At 36.1% G+C, this 26,738-nt stretch overlaps 1 pseudogene; it reads left to right on the forward strand.

The window, feature by feature from the left end:
• Positions 1-445: 445 nt before the first annotated feature.
• LOC127688020 (uncharacterized) lies at positions 446-25,803 on the forward strand (annotated as a pseudogene).
• The last annotated feature ends 935 nt before the right edge of the window (positions 25,804-26,738 follow it).

The following is a 26,738-nucleotide window of genomic DNA, read 5'->3' on the forward strand; positions in this document are numbered from 1 at the left end:
TCACATGATAAATATTTTTAAACTTCCTAATATATCTCTGAAATAAAGTAACAAATTCTTAAGTGGCCAAAAAGTAAAAGAAATAATCATATAATAAAATTATTTTAAATAGGAAATAGATAATAAAATGTACAAGAAACACCAATGATATGTGCTGGTAAACAAGAAGAATGGGGATCTTTGCTCCTGTGACAGAGTAGACACGTACAGACAGGTACGCAGGGATCACCCCAGTAGAAGATCGCTTGGGACACGGCCTTTCTGGCTCCACCTGCACCCAGGAGCTAGGCAGTGCTACAGCCATCTGTGAACCTACTCTGCCAGGGGAACAACTGCTCTGTAGGGAGTCTTGCAGTTAGAGGGAGTCCCACATTTAGAGGTGAGGTGCTACCTGTGAGTCCTTCTGTGACTGAGCAGATCACCCTAGTACAAGAGCACTTGGGACATGGCCAGTCAGGGCTCCAGCTGCACACAGGAACTGGGCAGCACCAACACAGCCATCTGTGCATCTAGACTGCTAAGGGATATGTGCTCTGCATTGACTCCCGCAATTAGAGATGAGACCACCATCTTCACTCCTGTGACTGAGCAGGAGGCTGCACCCAGGAACACAGAGTATACCCAAGTGTAAGATCACTTGAGACTCGGTGGATGAGGGCCCCACCTGTAACCAGAAGCTGGGCAGTCCCAGAGGAATCTGTGCCAGAGGAAAGCTGGTCATCCAGGGGTGCTGAAACAGGCTTGCAGACACACAGGAGGGACAAGCACCAGCCAGTGAGAACAGGACCAGAGATAACCAGATTGTGAAAGGCAAATGTAGGAAGTTTACTAATAGAAATCAAGCCAGTATGGCACCATCTAAACCCAATTTTTCCAAAACAGCTAGTCCCGCATAACCTAACACACAAGAAAAGCAAGATAAGGATTTAAATTCACAGTTCATGATGCTGATGTAGGTCTTCAAGAAGGACATAGATAACTCCCTTAAAGAAATGCAGTAGAACACAAGTGAACAGGGAGAAACCCTTAAAGAACTAAAGGAAGGCACAACAAAACAGGTGAAAGAATTGAACAAAACAATTTTACACAATATATTTCCAAAAATCCAGGCCTTCAAATGATAATGAATGGAAAACATCAACAAAAGTAGGGGAACTACACCCTAGAGAAAGCAAGAAATTAATCTTCTTTCAACACACCCAAAAGAAGATAACCATACAAACATAAAAATTACATCAAAAATAGCAGGAAGTAAAAATCACTGTACCTCAATATCTCTTAATTTCAATGGACTCAATCCCCCAATAAAAAGACATAGACTGAAAAGAGTTTTCCAAGCAAATGGTTCCAGGAAAAATGCTTTAGTAGCCATTCTAATATCCAATAAAATAAACTTTCAACCAAAAGTTACCAAAAAGACAAAGAGGGACACTTGATACTCATCAAAGAAAAAAATCTCCCAAGAAGAACTCTAAATTTTGAACATCTATACTTCAAATAAAAGGGCACCCTCATTCATAAAAGAAACTTTATTAAAGCCTAAAGCACAAATCACACCCCACACAATAATTGTGGGTGACTTCAAGATACCACTCTCCTCAATAGACAGATCAGGGAAACACAAACTAAACAAAGACAGTGTGAAACTAAAAGAAGCTTTGGACCAAATGGACTTAATAGAGCATTTTATCCTAAATGAAAGTAATATACCTTCTCAGCACATTATTGTACCTTCTCCAAAATTACCATTCTCACAACACAGACCTCAACAGATATAAGAAGGCTGAAGTAATCCCATGCCTCTGAACAATGTTCTACTCAAAGATACCTTGCTCAAGGAAGAAATATGGGAAGAAACCAACAGCTTTTTATAATTTAATGAAAATGAAGGCACAACAAACCCATATTTATGGGACATAATAAAAGCAGTGCTAAGTGGAAAACTCATAGCTCTGAGTGCCTCCAAAAACTGGAGAAAGAATTCACTAGCAGCTTAACAGCACACCTGAAAGCTTAAGAACAGAAAGAAGCTACTACATTGATGAGGAGTAGAAGGAAGGAAATCATCAAACTCAGGACTGAAATCAACCAAGTAGAAACAAAAAGAGCTATACAAAGAATCAAAAAAACCAGGAGCTGGTTCTTTGAGAAAAATCAAAAATATAAACCTTTAGCCAGACTAACCAGAGGACACAGAAACAGTATCCAAAGTAACAACATCAGAAATGAAATGGGAGAAATAACAACAGAAACTGAAGAAATTAAAAAATCATGAGATCCTACTACAAAACTTTAAAATCAACACAACTGGAAAATCTTGATGGAATGGACAATTTTTTAGACAGATATCAATTATCAAAGTTTAATCAGGATCAGATAGACCATATAGATGATGCCATAAACCATAAAGAAATAGAAGTGCACATTGACAGTCTCCCAACAAAAAGAAGACCAGGAGCAGAGGTTTTAGTGCAGATTCTTATTGGAACTTCAAAGAAGACAAAAATACTCTTTAAACTATTCCACAAAATAGAAACAGAAGGAACACCACCAAACTTGTTTTATAAAACCACAATTTTACTGATACTAAGACCACACAAACATCCAACAAAGAAAGAGAACCTTAGACAAATTTGCTTATGAATATCGATGCAAAATACTCAAAAAAATATTGTCAACCGAATCCAAGAATATGTCAAAATGATCATTCACCATGATCAAGTAAGCTTATCCCAGAGATGCAGGGATGTTTCAATATATAGAAATCAATCACTATAATACTCTATATAAACAAACTCAAAGAAAAAACACATGGTCATTTCATTAGATGCTGAAAAAAAACATTTGATAAAATTCAGCATTCTTTCATGTTAATGGTTTTGGAAAGAACAGAAATTCTAGGCCCATACCTAAACCTAGTAAAAGCAATGTACAGCAAACCAGTAGCCAACAACAAATTAAATGGAGAGAAACTTGAAGCAATCTCAGTAAAATCAGGAACTCTCTCCATATATATTTACTACAGTACTTGAAATTCTAGCAAGAACAATTAGACAACAAAAGGAGTTCAAAGGGATACAAATTGGGAAGGAAAAAGTCAAATTATTACTATTTGCAGATGATATAATGTGATATGATATACTTAAGTGACCCAAAAAGCTCAACCATAGAACTCCTAAACCTGATAAACAACTTCAGCAAAGTGGTCAGATATAAAATTAACTCAAGCAAATCATTAGCCTTACTATACTCAAAGGATAAACAGGCCGAGGAAGAAATTAGGGAAACGACACACTTCACAATAGCCAAAAACAATATAAAGTATCTTGGTGTGACTCTAATTCAAGAAATGAAAGATCTGTATGACAGGGACTTAAAGTTTCTGAAGAAAAAATCAAAGAAGACCTCAGAAGATGGAAAAAATCATCCATGCTCAGGGATTGGCAGGATTAATATCGTAAAAATGGCCATCTTGTCAAAAGCAATATACAGATTCAATGCAATCCCCATAAAAATCCCAACTCAATTCTTCATAGAGTTAGAAAGAGCAATTCTCAAATTCATCTGGAATAACAAAAAAAGAAAACAAAAAACTAGGAGAGCCAATAATATTTTCATCGTAAAAGAACTTCTGGGGGAATCAGTATCCTGGACTTCAAGCAGTACTAAATACAGAGAAATAACGCTAAAACTACATGGTATTTGTACAATGACAGGCATGTAGATCAGTGCAATAGAACTGAAAACCCAGAAATGACCTCACACACCTGTGGTCACCTGATGTTTGACAAATGAGCTACAACCATCCAGTGGATAAAAGATAGCCTTTTCAACAAGTGGTGCTGTTCACCTGGAAGTAAGCATCAGAATAATGCAAATCATCCATCATTATCTCCTTGTACTAAACTCAATTCCAAGTGGATCAAGGACCTCCACATAAAACCAGACACACTGAAACTAATAGAAAAGAAACAGGGAAAGACCCTTGAGTTCATTGTCACCGGGGAAATTTTTCTAAACAGAACACTAATAGCTTATGCTCTAAAATCAAAAATTGACAAATGGAACCTCATAAAATTACAAAGTTTCTGTTAAGCAAAGGACCTTGTCAATAGGACAAAAGGGCAACCAACAAATTGGGAAGAGATCTTTAGCAACACTACATCCGACAGAGGGATAATAGCCAAAATATACAAAGAACTCAAGAAGTTAGTCTCCAGAGAGCCAAATGACCCTGGGAGGGAGGACAGGGGAAGAGAAGGGGGCTTACGGGACTTTCGGGGAGTGGGGGGGGGGCTAGAAAAGGGGAAATCATTTGAAATGTAAATAAATTATATCGAATAAAAAATTTAAAAAAATGGCATACAATGCTAAATAAAGAATTTTCACGTGAGGAATATTGAATGGTGGAGAAGCACCTAAAGAAATGTTCAACATCCTTATTTATCAGGGAAATTTAAATCAAAACAACCCTGAGATTTCACATCACACTAGTCAGAATGCCTAAGATCAAAATCTCAGGAGACAGCAGGTGCTGGCATGGATGTGGAGAAAGAGGAACACTCCTTCACTGCTGATGGGATTGCAAGCTGGAGCAACCACTCTGGAAATATGTCTGGCAGTTCCTCGGATAACTGGCCATGATACTACCAGAGGACTCGGTTATACCACTCCTGGGCATATACCCAGAGGATTCCCCATCATGTAATAAGGACTCATGCTTCACTATGTCCATAGCAGCCTTATTTATAATAGCCAGAAGCAATAAGGGACCCAAATGTCTCTCAATGGGGAAATGGATACAAAAAATGTGGTATATTCACACTATGGAATACTACTCAGCTATTAAAAACAATTAACTCATGAAATTCTTAGGCAAATGTGTGGAACTGGAAAATATCATCCTAAGTGAGGTAACCCAATCACTAAAGAACACACATGGTATGCACTCATTGAAAAGTGGCTATTAGCTCAGAAGCTCAGAATATCCAAAAAACCATTCAGCTATCAAATGATGCCCAAGAAGAAGGAAGGAGAGACCCCTTTCCTGGAAAGGCTCAGTGCAGCAGTGTATTGGAATACCAGGACAGAGAATTGGGAGGGGGTTGGTTGGGGAACAGGGGGAGGAAAGAGGGCTTATGGGATTTTCGGAGAGGTGGAATCCAGGAAGGGGTAAATCATTTAATGTAAATAAAGAATATATCTAGTAAAATAAATAAATAAATAAATAAATAAATAAATAAATAAATAAATAATAAAATTTGTACTTTGAAAAAAACAAGAAGAATGTGTTTGCCACATTTAATTCAATCATGTAATTTTTCTGATTTTCAGCAAAAACTAATAAGAAATGAAAAAATGAAAAAAATGTAGAAATGTAAAGAGAAACAATGAAGAATTAATAGAAACTGCCAGATAATAAAGTCACTAAAATGATAACAAACGAATTTAGTCAATCAATAGTTAATTAAATTATACAAAGAACCAAAGGAAGTCATGATAAAATTTTCTCTCAAATAAAAAAAATATAGACATATTAAATGTGGGAAGTAAACATATATTTTAAAGGTAAAAATCTATTTTTGCTAAATAAGCAAGTTTAGCATGCCACAAAATAAATTTAAATAATTATTATTTAAATAAATCATGGCTAATAGCTTCCTAGTTTTGATACACTTATTAGCCAGCACTTCCATTCACCCAAAAAACAAGTAAAATTAAACTAAAATAATGTATAACAGACATAAGGAATATATTAAATGATGAGGATTGATGAAGAATCTTAAAGCCATGAATACATACCATGAGCCATGGACTAGAAATTTATAACACGGGAGAAAAGATTTTGTTCCATTATCTCCAAGCTCCAAGCTGCCAGTGTCAGTTTCCATTAACTACAGAGATCATTACTAGGATAAAATTAGAGTTGTTTGAACGCATAGCACCATAATATCATGCCAGTCTGTATAATGACCATGACTATAAATTGATTGAGATTAAACCCTACACAAAACATTATGGGAAATGATTAGAGAAATAATAAACATACTACCAAAGATGTGGGTAACAGACATCACTTGCTGTTGGCTTGTAAGCTCGTTTATTTATTCCTTTTTTGCTGGTACAGAGAAGTTCATGCTAAAAGTTTTTTCTAGGCTTCTTTTATTTTTTTCAATTCATAACCTTTTGTGTCTATTTTATGATATAAGCCATCAAAGCAAATTCTTTTTTTTTTAATTTTTTTATTCGATATAATTTATTTACATTTCAAATGATTTCCCCTTTTCTAGCCCCCCACTCCCCAAAAGTCCCGCAAGCCCCCTTCTCTTCCCCTGTCCTCCCACGCACCCCTTCCCACTTCCCCGTTCTGGTTTTGTCGAATACTGCTTCACTGAGTCTTTCCAGAACCAGGGGCCACTCCTCCTTTCTTCTTGTATCTCATTTGATGTGTGGATTATGTTTTGGGTATTCCAGTTTTCTAGGTTAATATCCACTTATTAGTGAGTGCATACCATGATTCACCTTTTGAGTCTGGGTTACCTCACTTAGTATGATGTTCTCTAGCTCCATCCATTTGCCTAAGAATTTCATGAATTCATTGTTTCTAATGGCTGAATAGTACTCCATTGTGTAGATATACCACATTTTTTGCATCCACTCTTCTGTTGAGGGATACCTGGGTTCTTTCCAGCATCTGGCAATTATAAATAGGGCTGCTATGAACATAGTAGAGCATGTATCCTTATTACATGGTGGGGAATGCTCTGGGTATATGCCAAGGAGTGGTATAGCAGGATTAAATTCTGAGGAATAAAAATATTTTCTCTGTGTATTCAGAATCACACACAAGTTACCTCCACTGTTGAATTTACTATATATAAAAATCATTTTGGTTTTATAATTTCAATTAAATTTGAACTGATTACAATATCATATAAAAAGATCTGATCTTATATTAATTATTCATAAGCATGCCAAATTGAAATACATAGGTTTGATTTTAGATTTATGGCAAACAGTTTTCAAATACAATACAGGAATTCTTAAGTTTATCTGTCATTACCATGTGAGATTAGCAATTCTGTGCTATGTTAAATACAACCACTCTCCTGTGCAGATGGCAAAACTGATATGCCACAAAGACCAAGCCTGTACGGTCAAGCCAAGATTCAAATTGTACCACCCTTTAAGTTTTGGCATTTCTGGACCACAACAATGCATATGGTAGCTTGGAATTTTGCATAAAACCCTGTATTATACCCTGGAAAAAAGTCCAAGGGCAATTAGGTGACAGTGGACTACAGTCCTTAGTTATTCTTATAATTAATAGAACCCATGATAATCAAGTGGGCAATAGTCAAATCAAAAATATTAAGCACCTACTGGATTGATTTGAAATTACAGTTTCATGATCAATTTCTTTCCACCTTGAAATCAAGGTGTAAAATCCAGCTAGCTATTCAAGTGCATCCCATACTTCTATGTAGCATAGGCAGAATGTTGTCTAGGCTTCTATTTTAGTGGAATAAACGAATGAATGGATGGTGATTAACTTTTGGGGAACTTTCAAAGCGAGGTATCTTAAGTCTTGGAGGTATCTTAAGATAAAACAAGATAAGATCAAATGATTCTGATATATTTGCATTTTTGAGTCAAATGATAGAAAATATTTTCAATAATGAGAAACATATACACCTGGTGTCTCATTTGTATCGCTTAACTCTGGTGTAGCTCATTATAGGGATGTGGAATTATTTTAAGTTCACCTTATCCAGTTGTCTGTACTACTACTATAAAAATAATTTTATTAACTTTCAGCTGCTCTAATACACTGGTCAGAAGTTAATGCTTTTATGCTTATTTTGGGTCCTTCTTTTTTTTTAATTCAAGGGAACATCAAATGTTCTATCAGGGTATTGCCTCATCATCAACTTTATATTAAAACTATAATGATACAAACTTCCTCTGGGAGACCTTTAGTTCCTGCTTCCACAGATGTTCCTACTGCTAGGAAGGCAAGTGTAGACATGTAAAGCTGGCTAAACTGAGGCTGTAATGACATGATGATGACTTCAGAATGTCAGTAGAGGGGGTAAAAATGAGAAATTAATTCTTTTCTTTGAGCAATTTGCTTGTAATTGAACAATACTACTTTCCAGGTAAATGTTGCTGCCTTATGTTTCCAGGAAATTGGTGTATAATGATTATTGTTGTTTCTTGAAAATGACAGCTCATTAAGATAATTATCTCCTGGCCGTCTTATCTTTTAAGATGTTTCCTCATCTAAAGCATGTGAATTAAACAAGAGGACGTTTATACTTCCTTTTATTGATGTATAATATAAATTAATTAAATAAGTCATATTGAAGAATCTTGTGTACAGGAAGATATCACATATGCTATCTAAAATAAATACATATACACACACACTCACTCATGCAAAGACAAAATTCACACGATTTATGTAGCTTCATTGTGTTACACAAACAACTGAGACATACAGATTTGTATAAGTAGCAAGCAAGCAAGAATGAGACACATGATCTAGTGTTAAGATTTGTGATCAAATCTGCTACACAAACAGCTTATATAATCCATTTTAACTTTTTGTTTAAGCTTTGTGTTCATAGCCATATTTCAATGTGTTTTCACACTGATAAAGAGTATCCAATATATGCGGATCTGTTTTAAAATTATTTTCAACTATTTTATAACAAGCTCAACCTCAAGAAAAGAATAAGAGGATATTAACCCAGAAGATTGGAATATCCCGGAAACAATTCACATATCAAATGATGCCCAAGAGGAAAGAAGGAGAGGCCCCTGGTCCTAAAAAAGCTCAGGGCAACAGTGTAGGGGAATACCAGGATAGGAAAGCAGGAAGGGGTTGATTGGGGAACAGGGGGAGGGAAGAGGTCTTATGGGACTTTTGGGAAGGGGGAATCCTGGAAAGGGGGAATCATTTGAAATGTAAATAAATAATATATCAAATTAAAAAATAAAAAAAAAAACAATTAGAAAAGAAAAGAAAGGGTTCAGTTAGGACTTGAAGTCTTTAATATCTCACTTCAAATGATCATCTTTTTTAACTAATATAGACAGGAAATAAATTTAATACAAATTCAGCCACAATATAATTAGTGATCTTACCCTCGATGATTATCTTTCAACTATATTGAAAATATAAAATAAGCAAACATTTGCCTACTGACCATATGGTACATGTGATTTTTCTTAGACTTAGTTTTACATTATGTAGAATAAGAAAAATTGGAACCATAACCCTCTGCAATAGCATGATATCTTTTCTTGAAATCAACGTTCTTAAGGACTTGAAGCACAGGTGTTTGAGCTAAGTAAATATTCTAAGCAAATCAGGCCAAACCTAGAATAATAAGGAAAACTTTGTATCTATGACTCATGATAGTTCAATGTATGCTTTTATTAGAAATGAAGTAACAGTTTTTTAGAAACATTATGGGCAAAAATCCCTAAAGTTTTAAATTTGCTTCTTAGTGTCCACTGAGAGCCCCCCTTATTTTTTCAAATTCCTTTCTTGTCAGGGTCCAGTATTGACATCATTTGAGTGTTGTCAAGGACTATGAATACCTGTTAGTCAATTAAGAAAACACACAATTTGAGGTACAAACTGACAGGGCTGTTCTTGCATTGAGAATTCCTGAACTTGGGGGTGAGAGTGTTCTCAACACTTGACTCAGCCCCACTTTTTTTATTGAAATCACATAAGGAGTTGTGTTAGGAAGTTCATATGGTGGTTTGGGAAATGCTTTTTTATCTTCTTGTGCCAACAGTTACCTATAATACAGAGTAGTACAGATGTAAAACAGATAAATGGAATTACAACATCTCAAACATAAAAATTTTTATACCAAGCACACACACACACACACACACACACACACACACGTATATATATATACCCTTGAGACCACTAGCCTCTGGTTAGGTCTAGAGCAGCAGTATTGCAGTTTCAAAGTCAATACCTTTCAGACATGTGCAAAAAAGTATGGTTTCATAAAAGGTCACACATGAAGTCATGATGATAACCCTGCAGTCTTTGTAATTCTTCCTGGGCCTACACTAAAATGAGTTAAGTGGGCATGTCATGTCACCTACAACCAAGAAACTACTTGAAATTGATAACTTGTGGCAAATGGAAAAATTAGCTTACTCAAAAAGCATTTCACTTGGATATACCAACTGCACTCCATGGCAGGTCTCATGGTTTGGAGTTGATCCTTACAGAATGAACCCCATGTTTATTTCTTGATATTTCTTGTTTCACTTTGTCTTGTTTGGGCTTTTTAAAATTAGTGGTCTTACATTTTAGTTTTGATTTTCATATTTGTTTTGATTTTCATTTTTGTGGCTTTGTGGATGTTTCTTGTTTGCTTTGAGAGAAAAAGTTTGAGAAAAATACTGGGTTGGGAGTAATTTGGAAAGGAGGATATGGGGAGGTAAAATACCAACATAAATTGTATGAAATAATTAATTAAAATAGATTATATGTATCTATGGATTTTTCAAAGAACAAATAAGAATGTTAAGTTAAAAATGGAATCATAGTCCAGAAATATCTGATAATTTTATATCATTTGACTAGAAGACAGAGTTTGAAAAAATTAGAAGCCTTTTCCTGAATCTTCAAACCTATTTGTAGAGGGTCTTAGTGTTAAAGTAACAACAATGAAAATGTATTTCCATATTAATAAGAAACTATGTACAGAAGACAGGGCATATTTCCTATCAAGTGAATCAGACAGAACTGTAAAATTTTAGAAGATTGTTTGTTTTGTTTGTTTTATTTTGTTTTGTTTTTATTCTGTCTTTTCTTTTCCTGTTTTCCTCCCTTATCCTTTTTAAAAAAAGAATGTTTTTATTGGTTCTTTGAGAATTTCACAGTATATATCCAGTTCACTCTCACATCCATGTCCTTCAATGTCTACCCTCCCCATACCTTGTGACCTCTGCCACTGAACAACAGAAAAACAAACAAAACAAAATAAAACCAGATAAAACAAAAACAAAAAAACATAAACAAAAGCACAAGTTCAATTAGTGTTATCTCTATATTCACTGGAGCATTATCAAACTTATATCACAGCACCATACACATAACTAATTTCTTCTCTTCCTGCTGGAAGCCATCAATTGTGGACAGCTACCCATAAGCATCCTTATCATACATTTAAAGAGCTCCCTTTAGTAGCTCCTACTTAGGCTGTTAATTTTTTTTTAGAGAGAGTGTGGGGGTAGGGTTAGGGTTAGGAGTTGTTAGAGATATGCTCCATGTCCAATGATCTCAACTGTGTTTTTCCAGTTATTGGTCTCACTGCCAAAGTAGCTTCCTGGCTCTCTACAGTCATCAGATCATGGGAATTTCTCATAGTTTCTGGTGACAACTCCAACCATCACCATGCCTACTAGCTGCAGTTAGGACCATTGAGCCTCACATAGTCCTCAAAGGTATCATGGAATGCCATTTTTCTACATGGAGTTCCAGTTTAGGAAGTGAACCATTTCTCATCTTGAACTTCTGTCATTTTTCAGAATCTGGACAATCCAAAAATGAGATAAAGCTCATATTCTGAGTCTGTATCTACACAAGCCCCATGGTGCTGCATATCACACCACAGATATCTCTGTAGGCAAATATTTTTCATGACCTAGTATAATAAGTGTTCAGCCTCCCCTCTAGGCCACCACCCACCAGAGGTTGAAGAAAAGAAAGGTCCTTAGGCCACAGGGAAAATTGACTAGTTAAAAATATTACTTTGGGGTGATTTCAATCTTTATTGTTCCCAGTCTAGTCCACTTGGCATACATCTCATGTGAAACAGCAACTGCAGTTCAATCCATAAGAAACTGGGAGGCTTTCCAGTTGGCTGGAGTTCACAGAAGTGAAAAGAACAAACAGGAATCTCACCAGAAGTTCTTTCTCTGATGTTTAGATAATTGTTTAGAATGTCATCAGAGGAGGTCATTCAATTTCCACACTTCTATATTTGCATATGTGTATACTATATGCTGGACACTAGGCAGCTCAGTAACTGAGATTCTCTCTATAAAATTGCCACAAGCAAAGCACAGCATCACAATGTAAGATGAGCAAATACATGTGTGCCATCAGTGAAGACTAGCATTGTGGAGCAAAGTGAACCAATGCTCCAGCTCCCACCTTTTGTGGGGTCATATTTATATTCTCTCTAAACATCATGAGTCCTTTCCCACATTTGCTTTTGTAAAATATCTTTTTACCTATGTCTGTTTCAGCAAAACTTGCATTCACCTGTCTGCCCTAGCAAAACATCATTTTACACTACCTGAGTCTCCAAAGAAACCAGAAATTTCCCTGTTACACCACTATGCAACTACATGTTCTACCACCAAAGACAGCCCTCCCTTACACCTTTACCTTCCCTGATAACTCCTGATTTCCTTCTGTCCACAGTATATAGTCTACTCCTCTCTTCCATCTTTCCTACCTCTTTCTCTTATAGTCTTCCCAGTTTGCTTAGCAGCTTCTACAGTTATACTCTGATGACAGGTATCTGGTCAGCTCAGTATGCATGTATATGCAAGTTCAGGAGAATGAAAACTGAATGACCACCTCTTATGTCATGCTAACTAATGACCTAAATGCCACATTGTTTAGGAGTTTATTAGTTGGCTAGACTGGTTGGCTTGTGTGCTCATAAGCCAACCACTTATGAAACCAACCAATCAGAAAATATCACTCATTTTTTTTTCACCTCTTCAGCACACCTCAGACATGGTGGCACATACCTAAGGTAAATATATCACTTTAAGTTGAAGGACAGCCTGGTCTAAGTGGAGAGTTCCAGTATAGCCAAGGCTGAACAGTGAGAAACTTTCTTACAAATAAACAAACAAACAATGTAAATAAATACATAAATTTAAGATGTAGTAAATTTACTTGGTTTTGCAAAAATTTAATTACAGTTCCTTCAACATTTTTGGAACTGCTGGTACAGTTTTACACATAATATAGCTACTTAAAAAAGACAGAGATCTATACATTCATCAACTTTTTGTATTATCCTTATCCATAGAGTAGAGGACAATTTGGTTTCCTTAAATTCTACTAGTTTATCTGTAATAGGAACCAAACACACATTTTTTTTCATATAGAATCTAGACATGGATTGCAACATGCAACTGACATAAAATGAACTAAAATACCTGAGTACAATGAGCGAGGAGTAAGAGGATAACAAATAGAGTGAGGACACAGTATGAGTCATAATTGTAGAGAAAAATGAGGGCATCACGTAATGGAAGCCCAAGAAGCTGCAAGGCTTGTTTTGCAAGTACATTAGAGCAAGATAGAAAATTATTCCGGGTTGGACTCTGTCCAATTTACAGACATTGTGGAGGCTATTCAATTAGACCAAGAGAAATTCTCTTTCAAGATCTATGATCAAAAAATAACTTGTGCAAACCTTCTGAAAAAAATAACTATTAGGCCTGATTAAAATAAATTAACATAAAAAATTCAGAATCCTCTAGTTAACAGGGAAGTTCTTAAATCAATAATAAGAATTCTCACAACAGAAGAAAAACAAAAATCCACACAGAGAGGTTGGCCCTGAGGTCAGTCTGCCCGGGGACTCATTCAAACTCCAGTGACAATAACTTTCTTACTGATGAAATACAAGAGAGAGAGACAAGATTTAAGAATGTAGCTTAACATATGATGCTATATAAATCTAGGGCAACAAAAAGTGAACAGAAAACAAACTAAACCCAGGGAAGATTGCATTCCTGTGACCTTGCCCAAAGTAGAATGAGAGCAAGAAAAAGTACAAAAACAAACATGAAATCTGAACATAGACTGTGGGATAATAAGTCATTTTGTTTTTATGTCATATTGTAAAAATCCTTAAGGCAAAATGGAAGCTGATGTTTTTTTGCCTCCCAAAATTTGCGTATTCTACATATACATCTTGAGGATGACAGTTCCAAATATTTATTAGACATGTAACTGAACAAGGGATATGAGATGACACAAACAAACAATGGCACATGGCAGACATCCAAAGGGGAGGAAAAGCATTATAATTAATACTTTTCTTTAAAACATTAGAAATTCAGTTTCTATGAAGAAATTATAAAAGCAGCCACAAAAGAGAGAACAGCTCCCTTCCACCCAATAGCAACTATTTTTTCCTGTCACCTTTTAGTAATGGCAGTGAAACTCATGAAATAGTTGAGGAGTATCTTAGCAGTTTCAGAAAATATAATTATCAATCTTTAAACATATGTTCATTACAGATATTTTTGAAAAGAGAAAATTAAAAACATTCAAATACGTATTAACTAAACAAAATTTTCCTAGAGAGATTGGAAATAGAATAATTCTAGAATAAAAACCATAAAATTCAACAAATATAATGCAAAGTAGATAGCAAGTGCAGATTTTTTAACCATATGACTATAGTTGACACCTGCTTATTGCTTATTCTACTATTAACATCAAATTTAAAAAGACAGTAAACAAATTTTAAAAATTAGGAGTGTACAGGGGTATACAGATTAACAACATGGGATAACTATGAATGATGGAATAATAATAGTTATCTGGATTTGTAATTAACATAAAAATTGTAAGTAAATTTGTTTTTCCATAATTACATAACAAAATAACCTAAAAATCTACAGGAAATCAATTATTATTGTTATGCATTATTTAAAATATTTTATAAATGTTTCCTAAATCCTAAGGATGTGCTTAAGATTTCGAGTCACCTTGAGAAAGTTTAAGGAGACATCAGTGGTTGGTTTACCCTCCTTGTCCTCAAGTTATTTAAAAGACCAATTAAGGATTTGGTTGCTTTTGGAAAGATTTTAGACATAGCCTTATCAAAAGAGGACTGTCAGATAAATAAAGAGACTAATATACATGAGTTTGTACATTAGGAATGCAGTGTGATTAAATGATAAAAGTGAAAACCAGAGTCCCAAGATCTGGAAAGCTTTGTATCTATCCTCAAAAGAAGAGCAGATGGTCTATGTGTGTTATTGGGATGAGTATTAAAAGAAATAGACAAACAACAGAACAGATAATTCTGTCAGGAAGGTGTATATTGTGCACTCATGGTGTCCTGATTTAGATTCTCAAAATTACATAAAAAGTCAGGGATGATGGCATGGGTCTGTAACCCTAAAGATTAGAAAAAATACAAATAAATCCCTGGAACTTATTGATTACTTACTTTAGACGAATATTGAACTCTAGAATCAGGGACAGACAGTTTCAAAATAACAGGTAGATTCAAGTAGAGGAAAACAACCAGGTCCCTGTCTGACATTGACGCTCATAAATACACACACAACAACATATTCATGTGCATACAAATACATAATAATATATACACTATGTATTTATAAAAAATTAAAAGCATGCATTTGAATATGTAAATAATTTAAATGATATTGCCATAATGACGACTCGTGGACATTTTTTAAATCATTAAGAATACCTCATTTCTCTATTGATAAGCAATATTAATATACAGGCAACTAGCACTAATTTTATGCAACCTTGACCAATGAAAGACATAGCTAATGAAAGAATAAATACGGAAAGTATGTGTTCTACAAAGAATTCTGTTCTACAAATTGATAAACAGTTTTTAAGTTCAGAATTCATTTTGGACTTTTCACTTCAGAATAATAACAGGAAAATTTAAAAGTTTGAAAGGTTTCAAAATATTCTGATTTCTGCTTCAGAACTTTCCTATGAAATGCTTTATGTGAGGCTGAGTTTAATTATGTGTTCAACTCTGCATATTAAAATACTGCTCTTAAATCAATAAACACACAAAGAGAGGGAGAAGAGAAAGAAAGAGTGAAAATCTCAAGAACTGAAAGACCTCTTAATTCATTTTACCTCAATATTTCATCTATAATGTTTCCATTTTTAAAATATCTGCCCAAAAATATGACAGTACAGATCAAGCCAAAAATGCCCAAGTGATTTATGAGTTTGACAATTCCATTTTCTGCCTCCCATCAAGGAATTTCCAAGAAACTAGTATGACAATTTATGTTTTACTTTATCTGGTAAAAAAATCATGTTAAGATACACAGGCAGAATAATCTGTGGAATTATGTGGGAATAAATAAATATAACCCATTTAACAGGCTGTTAGCCTAGGATGGGTAGCATTCTTTGTAGAACCTTATGAACTTAAGACAGAAGTGCATTACTTCTGATAATGCATATTCCACAATGGGTTAGGAAGACATTCTTATCAGAACAACCTAAGACAGACACAGTCTGGTTTATGAAATAAGAAATGTGGAGAGCTTTTAGGGGCCACCTGGCAAGAATCTGTCATTGGGTCAGGTCAAAAAAACTGGGCTTCAGGCAGGAGTTTGACACTGGGCCATGACAAGAATGTAAGCTCAGGAAGGAATCTAATTTTAGGCTAGAACAATGAAGTAGGCTTTAGGCATGATTATGACTTTGGGCTAAGACAGGGAAGTAGTCTCAGATATCTTGGTTATCCTTGGTTAGAAACATTGATAACAAGAGTGATCACAGGGCTTGGTTGATTGCTTTGCTTGTTCTTTGACTATTTGTGTTTATTGTATTGATTGTTCCTCAACCTAGAATTGACATTATTACTTGCATGTAATTAAATTGATATGAAAGTTGATTGGGAAAAAATTAAATGTGCCTCAGCCTCAGAACTGCTTGGGGTCATACAAATATATATATATATATCAGGGAAAAATAGAAAATCTATATTAAAATAGATTTAATGCATATCTAACATAACATTAATTTCCACTGTAAAGTTTTATTTGAAATCATTTGTATTATCTTTAATAGAAACTAAGAAGTGCATTGGTCCATCCTAACCTGAGATTCAAGCTTCTCCTTCTTGTACCTCCTGGCCACCTCCGTCTGTTATTATTACTTTTTTCTATGTTTTTATTTACAAGTGGACTTTTGTTCTTGGAAAGTGCTAGAGTGTGTATAGTGAAGGAGGCCTTCTAAAGGAGGAGCTTCACCTGTAACTCTCTAAGGGAGTCATCATCTATGATGAAGGTAAGTTTCCTCAGTGGTGTGGCCACTTTCATGTCACACACGCTCCTGTAATTCCTCCACTCATCCCTGTAAGTAAACCCAGTAAGCTCAGATTTATTAGGACCAAACTTAGACTTTGGTGGAATTGTATTTGTTTGTATTCAGTGTCTTAAGAGGAAGAGGTAGGTGTTTCTTTACATCTTAAGGAAAATACACACAATAACTGTTCTCTTAGATATTTCCATGTTTTCTTTCACTTTTTTCCTTTTATTGTGATAGTTTTATTTAAATTTATCTCCTTTTTTTATTTGTTTTTGACAAGGTCTCATACTGTAGGTAAAACTGACTGCTACTACCTTGTGATACTCTTATCTTAGCTTCTGAAAAACTGGCTTTGGATATGTATACCACCATATTAACTTTAGTTTTTTACATTTTTATGAGATATTTGCAATATTTACATTTCAAATGGTATCCCTTTTCAGTGTTACCACTCTGAAAATCCCCTATCCCAGTCCCTTCCCCCATTTACCCCTCCCCCAATTTCCTGATTTTCATTCATTCCCCTAATTCTGAGAATAGAGCCTTCACAGCACCCATGGTCTTCTCTCATTGATATCTGAATTGGTCATCTGCTATATATGTAGCGGGAGCCATGGCTCCCTCCATGTGTATGCCTTGGTTGGTAGTTTAGCCCATGGGAACTCTGGGGGTACATGTTGGTACATAACATATTATTGTTCATTCTGCAGGACTGCAAGCCTCTTCAGCTCCTTGGGACCTTTCATTGGCTGCTTCATTTTGGACCAACTATGCTCATTCTATTGGTTGGCTGTGAATTTTGACTCACTTTCCAATAAGGATAAAAGTATCAACACTTTGGTATTCCTTCTTGAGCTTCATGTGGTCTGTAAGTTGTATCTTGTATGTTCCAAGTTTTGGGGCAAATATTCACTTATCAGCGAGTGAGGGCATATCATGTGTGTTCTTTTGTGATTGGGTTACCTCACTCAGGATGATATTTTTTAGCTCCATCCATTTCCCTAGAAATTTCACGAATTCATTGTTTTTAATAGCTGAGTAGTACTCCATTATGTAAATGTACGACATTTTCTGTATCCATTCCTGTGTTTAAGGACATCTGGTTGCTATCCTGCTTCTGGCTAGTATAAATAAGGCTGCGATGAACATGTGTCCTTACTACATGTTGGAGCATCTTCTGGGTATATGCCTAGGAGTCGTATAGCTGGGTCTTCAGGTAGAACTATGTCCAATTTTCTGAGGAACTGTAAACTGACTTCCAGAGTTGTTTTTCCTGCTTGCAACCAAGCAATGGAGGAGTCTTCCTCTTTCTCCACATCCTCTTCAGCATTTGCTGTCCCCTGAATTGTTGATTCTGGCCATTCTGACTGGTGTGTGGTGGAATCTTAGTGTTGTTTGATTTGCATTTTCCTGATGATCAAGGATGTGGAACATTTATTTAAATGTTTCTCAGGGTTTTGGTATTCCTCAGTTGAGAATACTTTAACTCCATAAGCCATTTTAATATGGTTATTTGGTTCTCTGGAGTCTAACTTCTTTAATTTTTTGTATATATTGGATATTAATCCTCTATTGGATAAAGGATCGGTAAAGGCCTTTGCGCAATCTGTTGGTTGCTGTTTTGTCCTATCAACAGTTATCTTTGCCTTACAGAAGCTTTCCAATTTTATGAGGTCCCATTTCTCAATTCTTGATTTTAGACCACAAAGTATTGGTGTTCTATTCTGGAAACTTTGTCTTGTACCCATGTGCTTCAGGTTCTTCCCCACTTTGTCTTCTATTAGACTCAGTGTATCTGGTTTTATGTAGAGTTTTTTAATCCACTTGGACTTGAACTTTCTATGAGCTCAATTTGCATCCTGTTGCAAATTGCAACCTGTTGACTGCCAGTTGACCCAGCAACATTTGTGGAAAATGCTGTCTTTTTCCACTGGATGGTTATAGCTACTTTGTCAAAGATCAAGTGACCATAGGTGTGAAGGCTCATTTCTGGGTCTTCAATTCCATTCCATTGATCTTCTTGCCTGTCTCTGTACCAAAACCATGCAGTTTTTATCACTGTTGGTCTGTTGTAGAGCTTTAGGATGGTGATTCTGCCAATAATTCTTTTATTGTTGAGAGTAGTTTTCACTATCCTGGGTTTTTTTGTTATTCCAGATAAATTTGGAAATTGCACTTTCTAACTCTATGAAGAATTGAGTTGGAATTTTGATGGATATTGCACTAAATCTGTAGATTGTTTTAGTCAAGATGGCCATTTTATTTTAACTCTGCCAATCCAAGAGCATTGGAGATCTTTCAACCTTCTGAGATCTTCTTCAATTTCTTTCTTTAGAGACTTGAAGTACTTGTCATACAACTCTTTCACTTGCTTTGTTAGAGTCAAAACAAGGTATGTAATATTATTTGTAACTATTGTGAAGGGTGTCATTTCCCTAACATCTTTCACAGCTTTTTTTATCCTTTGATTATAGGAAGGCTACTGATTTGTTATAGTTAATTTTATATCTAGTCACTTTGCTGAAGTTCTTTATCAGGTTTAGGAGTTCTCTGGTGGAAATTTTTGGGTAACTTAATCATACTATTGTATCATCTGCAAATAGTGATACTTTGACTTCTTCCTTGCCATTTTGAATTCCGTTGACCTCCTTTTGTTTTCCAATTGCTCTGGCTAGGACATCAAGTACTATATTGAACAGGTAGGGAAAGAGTGGAGAGCCTTGATTAGTCCCTGATTTTAGTGGGATTGCTTCAACTTTCTTCCCATTTAATTTGATGTTGGCTACTGGTTGCTGTATATTGCTTTTACTATGTTTAGATAATGACATTAAATAACTGATCTGTCCAAAACTTTAATCATCAAGGGATGATTGATTTTGTCAAATGCTTTTTCAGCATCTAATGAAATGATCATGTGCTTTTTTTTCTTTGAGTTTGTTCATATAGTATATTACTTGGATGGATTTCTATATATTGAACAATCCCTGCATCACTGGGATGAAGCCTTCTGTTTCTATTTTGTGAAATAATTTGAAGAGTATTGGTGTTAAGTCTTTTTTTAAGGTCTGTTAGACCTCTGGATTGAACCCTTCTGGTCCTGGGCTTTTTTGTTTTTTGTTTTTTGTTTGTTTGTTTGTTTTTTCAGGTATTTTCTTTCTTTCTTTTTTTGTTTGGGAGACTATTAAGGACTGCTTCTATTTCTTTAGAGGTTATGGGATGGTGTAGATCATTTATCTGATCCTGATTTACCTTTGGTACCTGGTATCTGTCTAAAAACTGTCCATTTCGTCTAGATTTTCTACTTTTGTGGAATTCTAGTCTTTTGTAATAGTATCTAATGAGCTTTTAGATTTCCTCAGTATCTGTTATTATGTCTCCCTTATAATTTCTGAGTTTGCTAATTTGTATTCTGTCTCTGTACCCTCTGGTTAGTTTGGCTATGGGTTTATATGTCTTATACATTTTTTCAAAGAACTAGCTCATGGTTTGGTTGATTCTTTGTATAGTTTTTATTTTTTTCCACTTGGTTGATTTCAGCACTGAGTTTGACTATTTCCTGCTGTCTGATCTCTTGGCTGTATTTGCTTCTTTTTGATCCAGAGCCTTCAGCTGGGCTGTCAGGCTGTTAGTGTATGTTCTTTCCAGTTTCTTTTTGGAGGCACTCAGAGCTATAAGTTTCACTCTTAGCAGTGCTTTCCTTGTATCCCACAAGTTTGTGTATGTTGTGCCTTCGCTTTCATTAAATTCCAAAATGTCTTTAATTTCTTTTTCGTTATTTCTTCCTTGACCAAGTTATCATTGAATGGAGTGTTCTTCAGTTTCTATGTGTTTGTGGGCTTTCTGTTATTTTTGTTTTTATTGAAGACCAACCTTAGTCCATGGTAATCTGATAGGGTCCTTGGAATTACTTCAATCTTCTTATATATGCTGAGGTCTGTTTTGTGACTGAGTATATGGTCAATTTTGGAAAATGTACTAGGAGGTGCTGAGAAGAAGGTATAGTCTTAAATTTTAAGATAAAGTGTTCTATAGATAACTGTTAAATCCATTTGTTTCATAACATCTTTTAGTTTCACTGTTTCTCTGTTTAGTTTGTGCTTCCCTGATCTGTCCATTGATGAGAGTGGGGTGTTGAAGTCTTCCACTATTATTGTGTGGTATGCAATGTGCAATTTGTGCTTTATTAAAGTTTCTTTTATAAATGTTGGTGCCCTTTATTTGGACAATATATGTTCAGACTTGAGAGTTCATCTTTGTAGATTTTTTCCTTTTATGAGTATAAAGTGTCCTTTTGTGTCTTATCTTTTTTTGATTACTTTAGGTTGAAAGTCGATTTTTTTCTATATTAGAATGGCTAGACCAGTTTGTTTCTTGGGACCATTTGTTTGGAAAATTGTTATCTAGCCTTTTACCCTGAGGTAGTGTCTGTCTTTGTGCCTGAGGTCGCATTCCTGTATGTAGCAACATGTTGGGTCCTGCTTATGTATCCAGTCTGTTAGTCTGTGTTTTCTTATTGGAGAATTGTATCCAATGATATTGAGATATATTAAGGAGAAGTGATTGTTACTTCCTGTTATTTTTGTTATTAGAGGTGAAGTTATGTTTGTGTGACCTTCATTTTGGTTTGTAAAAAGATTATTTTCTTCCTTTTTCTAAGGTGTAGTTTCCCTCCTTTTGTTGGTGCTTTCCATTCATTATCCTTTGAAGGACTAGATTTGTGGAAAGATATTGTGCAAATTTGTTTTTGTCATGGTATACCTTGGTTTCTCCATCTATCGTAATTGAGAGATTTTCTGGTTTGACATTTATGTTTCCTTAGGCAATCATAGACTCTGGTGAGAAGTTGGTATAATTATGATAGGTCTGCCTTTATATGTTACTTGACTTTTTTCCCTTACTGCTTTTAAAATTGTTTCTTTGTTTAGTGTATTTGGTGTTTTAATAATTATGTGACAGGAGGATTTTCTTTTCTGGTCAACTCTATTTGGTACTAGCTAATCAGTCATGATGTTTCCAGTCATGCAATGGATAGGAAGCCTACTGCATATATCTTTGGTCTGTATAAGCAGAAATGTTCTCAAGTAAATGAAAGAAAGGCTACATTGGATCATGACAAAAGGAAATCTCTGCCAGTGAATCAATTTCCAGGCTTGAGCCAGTTTGCAGATCAAGAACCCCTTCAATGAAGGGGCAGCCAGGTTCCCCCGAGGAAGGATCTTGATAAGACACTTACAAGATTTGCCATTAGTCTTTCTCCAGTTCTTCCCCCAGAGGGACTTATGACATTTTACAGGGGTAACTGTACACTGGGAGAAAGGAAATAATCAGACTTTCCAGGGTCTATTAGATACTGGTTCTGAATTGACACTGATCCCAGGAGATCCCAAGAAATATTGTCGCCCTCCAGTTGGAGTAGGGGATTATAGAGGACAGATGATTAATGTAGTTTTGAATGATGTCCACTTCACAGTAGTCTCCATAGTTTCCCGAATGCATCTTGTGGTCATTTCTCCAGTTCCAGAATGTATAATTGGGATAGATATATACACAAAGCTTCAGAATTCTCACATTACTTCCCTGACCTATGGAGTGGTGGCTATTATGGTTGGAAAGTCTAATTTGAAGCCTTTAGAGTTGCCTATGCCAAAGAAAGTAGTAAATCAAAAACAGTACTGTATTCCTGGAGGAATTGCTGAAATTACAGCCGCTATCAAGGACTTGAAAGATGCAGTGCTGGTAGTTCCCATCACATCTTCCTTTAACTCTTCTATCTGGCCAGTGCAGAAGACAGATGGATCATGGAGAATGACAGTTGATTATCAAAAACTTAATCAGGCAGTAACTTTAATTGCAGCTACTATACCAGATGTAGTTTAATTACTTGAGCAAATTAGCATGTCTCCTGGTCCCTGGTATGCAGCTATTTACCTGGCAAATGCCTTCTTCGCTGTACCTGTCCATAAGAACCACCAGAAGCAATTTTCTTTCAGTTGGCAAGGCCAGAAGTATACCTTTACAATTTTGCCTCAAGGATATATTAATTCCCCTGTCTCGTGTCCTAACTTAGAAGGGATCTTGATTCTTTGTCTCTTCCACAAAATATCACATTGGTGCACTATGTTGAGGACATTATGCTGATTGAACCAAGTGAGCAGGAAGTAGCAACCACTTTGGATTCATTGGTAACACATATGCATATCAGTGGATAGGAAATAAGTCCAACCAAAATTCGAGGACCATCTACTTCAGTGAAATTCTTAGAAGTACAGTGGTATGGGGCATGAAGAAATAATCCTTCTCAGGTAAAATATAAGTTATTGTACCTGACACTTCTTACCACCAAGAGAGAAGTACAACTTTTTAATGAGTTTGTTTGGATTCTGGAGACAGTACATTCCTCACATAGGTGTGTTACTCAGGTCTATTTACCAAGTGACTCAGAAAGCTGCTAGCTTTGTATAATGCCTTTAACAGGAGAAGGCTCTTTAACAGGTACAGGCTGCTGTGCAGGCTGTTCTACCTTTTGGACCATATGATTCAGCAAACCCGATGGTACTTGAGGTATTGGTAGCAGATAGAAATGTTGTTTGGAACCTTTGTCAGGCCCTTGTAGGTGAATCAAAGAAAAGACCCTTGAGATTTTGGAACAAAGCTCTACCATCATCTGCAGATAACTACTCTCCCTTTGCAAAGCAGCTCTTGGCCTGCTATTGGGCCTTAGTGGAAACTGAATATTTGACGATAGGACACCAAGTTACTATGAGACCTGAACTGCTCATCATGAGCTGGGTGTTGTCAGACCCTACAAGTCATAAAGTAGGATATGCACAGCAGCAGTCAATTATCAAATTGAAGTGGTATATACATGATCGGGCCCAAGCTAGTCCTGAAGGCACAAGCAAATTACATGAAAAAAAATGCCTATAATTTCTACTCCTGTTACAATGCCATCTGCTGCCAAGCATGCACCTATAGCCTCATAGGTTGTCCCCTATGATAGGCTGACTGAAGAAGAGAAGACTAGGACTTAGTTTACTGATGGCTCTGCATGTTATGCAGGCACCACCCAGAATTGGACAACTGTACCATTACAACCCCTTTCCAGGACAACCCTGAACTTCGGGCAGAACTTCAGGCAGCACACATGGTATTACAGGTTTTTTTTGGAAGAAGAAATGGCCAGATGCACAATCGTTTACTGACTAATGGGCTGTACCCAAATGGATTGGCTGAATGGTCAGGGATGTGTAAATATCATGATTAGAAAATTGGTGAGAAAAATATCTGGGGAAAAATCTGTGGATAGATCAATCCAAAAGGGCAAAGGATGTGAAGATATTTGTGTCCCATGTGAATGCTCACCAAAAGGTGACTTTAGCTGAGGAGGAGTTCAATAATCAAGTGAATAAGATGACCAGTTCTGTGGACAGTCAGCCTCTTTCCCCAGCCATTCCTGTCATTGCCCAATGAACACATTAACAAAGTGATCTTGATGGCCAAGACATAGGCTATGCTTGGGCTCAGCAACATGGACTTACATTTGCCAAGGCTGACCTGGCTACAGCTGCTGCTGAATGCCAGATCTGTCAATAGCAGAACCAACACTGAGCCTCAGATATGGCACCATTCCTTGAGGTGACCAGACAGCAACCTGATGGCAGGTTGACTATATTGGACCACTTCTCTCGTAGAAAGGACAATGTTTTGTTCTTACTGGAGTAGATATGTATTCTGGTAATGGATTTGCCTTTCCGGAATGTAATGCTTCTGCCAAAACCACCATCTGTGGGCTCACAGAATACTTTATATATTGCCATGGTATTCCAAATAGTATTGCTTCTGACCAAGGAACTCATTTCACAGCTAGAGAAGTGTGACAGTGGGCCCATGATCATGGAATTCACTGATCTTAGCATGTTCTCCTTATCCTGAAGCAGCTGGTCTGATAGAAGTAATGATCTTTTGAAGACACAGTTACAGTGCCAATTAGGTGGCAAAAGCATGTAGGGCTGGGGCAGAGTTCTTCAGAAGGCAGTATATGCTTTGAATCAGTGTCCAATATATGGTACAGTTTCTGTCATAGAGAGGATCCATGGGTCCAGGAATCAAGGGTGGAAAAGGGAGTAGTTTCACTCACTATCACCCCTTGTGACCCTCTAGGAAATGATTTACTTCCTGTCCCCACGACTTTGGGTTTTTCTGGCCTAGAAGCTTTGGTTCCAGAGGGAGTAAGTACTTCTACCAGGAGCCAAAATAAACATTCCATTGAATTGGAAGCTCAGAATTCCTCTGTACATTTTTGGCTTCTAATGCCCTTAAACCAACAGGCTAAGAAAGAAATAACAGTGTTATGAGGGGTGATAAATCCAGATTACCATGGGGTAATTGGATTGCCTCTGCACAATAGAGGTAAGCAGGATTATGTACAGAGTACAGGATATCCCATAGGGCATCTCTTAGTACTACCATTTCCTGTGATTAAAGTCAATGGGAAACTACAACAGCCTAATCCAAGCAGGATGACAAAGGATGCAGACCCATCAGGAATGAAGGTGTGGGTCAACTCCCCAGAAAAAGAACCAAGACCTGCTGAGGTGCTTGCCAATGGCAAAGGAAATACAGAATGGGTTGTAGAGGAACGTAGCTATAAATACAGGCTATGGCCAAGTAACCAATTATAGGATTATAAAGTAACATGACTTCTTCTGTCTTATTTTGTTAAGAATACATTTGTCTTTCTTCCAATTTCTTTAACATCAATTGGTATTAAAGTTGAGACACTAAAAGAATGCTCCCATGGGACATTACCCCATTGTAAATTTACAAGTGCTTTTGTAACTGTACAAGGAATAGTTATATCATGTTAGGCATGTTCATGGCCTTGTTATTGCTCCAGGTGGACATGAGATTGTATTTGTGTCAATTTGACAAGAGGTGGATGGTAGTGGCTACTCCTAGTTTTCAACTTGACTATATGTGGAATGAAATACATTCTAGAATTGGAAGGTTCATGTATGATCCTAATCTGGAGACTAAGAAATACAAGTTTCTGATTTGGATCTTGGCATGGAGATGTTAAAGTACAGTGGTTATGAAATCCAGAATATTAAGATAGGGAGATCTCTGAGTTCAAGGTCATCTGGGATTAAAGGCATGGTGGCACACCTCTGCTGGAGACCTACATAAGGACCTTGGAAGAAAGAAGTTTCACTCACTCTTCTTTGCCTGCAAATCTCATTGGACTGAGCAACTGCTAGATCCTTGGACTTCCATCCACAGCTGCTGCTGACCATTGTTTGCAAATTAGACTACAAATTTTAAGTCATCAATAAATCCCCTAACTATATAGAGACTACCCATATGTTCTGTGACTCTAGAGAACCCTGACTAATACAATGAATGAAATTAAAATTTGTCAAGAATGTGTTCTGTAAAAAAAGAAAATAGAAAATTATAAAGGTGTCAGAAATTTTATTGAGAAAATAAAATTTGTAACAAAGGCTTTTATTTGTCAAGAATCAGCTGAGTTTCTACTTTCCACCTCTGCAAACTGTTTTACTGACTGAGGTCTCACATTTATAACATTTTAGTTATAAAATATAAACAATTTAACACA

Source organism: Apodemus sylvaticus, chromosome 6 (assembly GCF_947179515.1).
Source record: "Apodemus sylvaticus chromosome 6, mApoSyl1.1, whole genome shotgun sequence".
In the NCBI taxonomy this organism is placed as follows: domain Eukaryota; kingdom Metazoa; phylum Chordata; class Mammalia; order Rodentia; family Muridae; genus Apodemus; species Apodemus sylvaticus.